Below are 3,477 nucleotides of genomic sequence, written 5' to 3'. Positions count from 1 at the left end.
GGTCTCCCTGTCCATCACTAACTCCCAGAATTTACCCAAACCCATGCCCATCAAGCTGGTGATGCCATCCAACCATCTCATCCTCTGTCATCCCCTTGTCCTGCCTTCAATCTTTCCCAACATCAAGGTCTTTTCAAATGAGTCAACTCTTTGCATCAGGTGGCCAAAGTATTGGAGTTTCAGCTTCAACATCAGTCCTTCCAATGAACACCCAGGACTTATCTCCTTTAGGATGGACTGGTTGGATCTCCTTGCAGTCCAAGGGACTCTCGAGAATCTTTTCCAACACCACAGTTCAAAAGCATCAATTCTTCGGTGCTCAGCTTTCTCTATAGTCCAACTTTCACATCCATACATGACTACTGGAAAAACCATAGCCTTGACTAGAGGGACCTTTGTTGACAAAGTAATGTCTCTGCTTTTTAATATGCTGTCTAGGTTGGTCATAATTTTCCTTCCAAGCAGTAAGTGTCTTTTAATTTCATTGCTGCAGTCACCATCTGCAGTGATTTTGGAGCCCAGAAAAATAAAATCAGCCACTGTTTTCACTGTTTCCCCATCTATTTGCCATGAAGTGATGGGATCAGATGCCATGATCTTCGTTTTCTGAATGTTGGGCTTTAAGCCAACTTTTTCACTCTCCTCTTTCACTTTCATCAAGAGGCTTTAGTTCTTTTTTTCATTTGTTTGATAAAAACAAAAACTGAGAGCTAAACAGCTTTATTATCATTTTCTATTTTCATAAATCTTACACTATAGTCTTAAACTGGGGAATACATGTCTATTTATTTATCTACCTCTCCTCTCCTCCTTTTCTCTGTATTTTTAAAATGTGTGTCACCATTGGGTTTGTGCCAATTTGCATACAACATGTACACTTCATTCTGTAGAAGTGATGATATTTGTTCATACTAGTGTAAGTGAGGAGGTGATACCCAGGTGGGCTGGGGCCACTGTGATGTGGTGAAAAAAGGAAGGGAGCTGGCCAGGGAGGTTGAGCCCTGGCCTTCAGGCTCCTGCTTTGCCCAGACACTCAGAGCTCCATGATTCACTCTTGACCCAGTAAAAGGGGCTTAGAAAAGCCCTGTTAGTAGCCTGGCCAGGAGGCCCTCCCATACTTCTCTCCATTTACATCATGGGCATGGAGTTCCCTCAAAGGTCTTCAAAATCCTGGGTTCTTCTGATTTCTTTAGTATTTACCAGTCTTCTTACTAAGGATGTCACTAACTAAACTAGCCTATATATTATTAATATAAATGTTGTTATATTAAAATAATAATACTAACCATATTTAACTTTTTATTTACATTATATATACACATCATTTATATAGTATTATGTTCCTCTGCCCATGGGATTCTCCAGGCAAGAATACTGGAGTGGGTTGCCATCTCACTCTCCAGGGGATCTTCCCACCCCAGGAATCTAATCCAGGTCTCCAGCCTTGCAGGCAGATTCTTTACTGACTGAGTTTTGAGGGAAGATGTATATTATAATAAGTTAAATTAATAAGTATAAATAAACTAATATAATAATATGAATATATATTATGCCTGGGAATCAATCCTTTGCATTTTGCATGGTCAGCTCTGCCCACTGACTATATATTGTTTGCCGCCCCGCCCCCCCATGAAGACTTGAGACCATAGTGAAGCATGAGGGGGAGGTGGGCACAGAAGACCCAGCTTCTCTGGGAAATTATAGGGAAGGCACCAGAACTAAATTACACAAGTGAAGCATGAAGTGTGTTATCAGGACCAACTTGAACTGCACAGTTTTAGTGAAAGGAGTGGATGTAAACTCCCTCTCCTGACACACACACCCTTTCTGGAGTGAGGGATGCAGAGGAGGAAGCATCCTCCAGGTATTTCTTCTGCAGCTCCTCCCACAGGACCCTCTTTCTCCTCCCCAGTGTCTGCTCTGACCCTTGTGTTTGTCTGTCTAGAAGTCAAGTTACTGTCTCCCAACTGTTCTCCTCCCTCCTGTTTCTTTTCTTTCCCTTCCTTGATTCTCTCCGGCTGGTGCCACCCAGGCTGGGGACACAGCCAGACATATGCACCTTCCTTCCAGTCAGTGAGCTGTCCTTGCCCCTATCCTCCTCCTTTAGAGCTGGCTGGAGATCCTGGATGCCTGCTCTCAGTTTCCTCCCTTCCAGATGGTTGGATGTGCAGGCCAACTAAGGGCAATTCTGAATTCCCCCAAGTGGGGATGCTAGAATGGATTGGAGGTCATTAATACTTTCCACTTAAGCACAAACAGTGAGTTGGTTTAAGCTATAGTTCATAAATAAAATAAGAAGAAAACTCCCTTGATAAAAGTAGGATGATTGAATAAATTCAGAATTTGAGTGAGCCTATTCTCGTACACTTGGTTTCTACAGTTTTAAAGTAAGAGATTTCTAACTTCTACTCAGATTTGCAAAGATTGGTCATTGGGAAATTTATTAGGTGCCATTTTTTCCAGATGGCAGACTAAACAGGAATTTAATGTACAAAAGTCTGCAAAACACTTAATTTGGTCAAAACTGTCTGACTACTTTTAAAATGTTATTGCATAATCATCCAGAGAGATGTCAGAGAAAAGTCAACTAGAGACCTTTTCTGTTAACACAAAAGAGGAAGTTGGCCCAGTATGGTTGGTGGGAGCAGACAGTTCAGATCTTATGGAGGCAGCTGTGGTGGCAGCTTGGCCATGTCCTCCCTGGGGCTGGTCTCTCAGCGCCCCAGGCAGACAGCCTTCCTAGGAAAACACAGAGTAAGAATATTGGCATTTCATCAGGGTCTTCTTTGGCTTCTCACATTGCCAGGACACGTGGAGCCTCAAGCTTTACACATTAGAGCCTCTGCTGTCCCCAGGCTATGCTTTGTGCCCTCCTCAACTGAAGAATCTTCTAGTATCTATCACAGCACCTATTCCATGTCCTGAGGGTCCAGGCTCACAGGGGAGCTGCTTGAGGCTAGGCTGTGACATTTCCATGCCTGGCATGTAGCAGGCATTCCACGAACACTTACTAAGGACAGAGTGGTTGACACTGTATGAGCATACACTCCTAATCTTCTTCTCATAGTTTGTGATTGCAGCTTTTATCCAGAGACTCCACTCCCTGTTGTGGGCATTCTAAGCTCTCAGAGCTTGTTTCATCTGCATGCTCTTTTCCCCTCTGACAGTATAATCCTCTTAACAGAGTTTTGCATAGCCCCACATCTGGCTGTAGACAGTTCCAATATATACCAGAAGCTCAGGAAAAGAACTGCATTTTTGGAGGGTGACTTTCAATAAAAGATGTTACAATGCAACTCACCTCAAAGATGTCTGTACTTTCTGTACAAAGATATTAGTCAAACGCTCCTTTAAAAGTGCACAATTTACACTGTGTGAAGTTTAAGCTCTTTGCTCTTGCTCTGAGGCAAGATTTTTCAATCACAGCATCAAAGGCATTCTGGGCTGGAGAATTCTTAGGTGTGGGGGCTCCCTGTT

The sequence above is a fragment of the Bos indicus genome, chromosome 22 (genome assembly GCF_029378745.1).
Source record: "Bos indicus isolate NIAB-ARS_2022 breed Sahiwal x Tharparkar chromosome 22, NIAB-ARS_B.indTharparkar_mat_pri_1.0, whole genome shotgun sequence".
In the NCBI taxonomy this organism is placed as follows: domain Eukaryota; kingdom Metazoa; phylum Chordata; class Mammalia; order Artiodactyla; family Bovidae; genus Bos; species Bos indicus.
The sequence above is the reverse complement of the archived record's forward strand: the minus strand, read 5'-3'. Positions refer to the sequence as shown.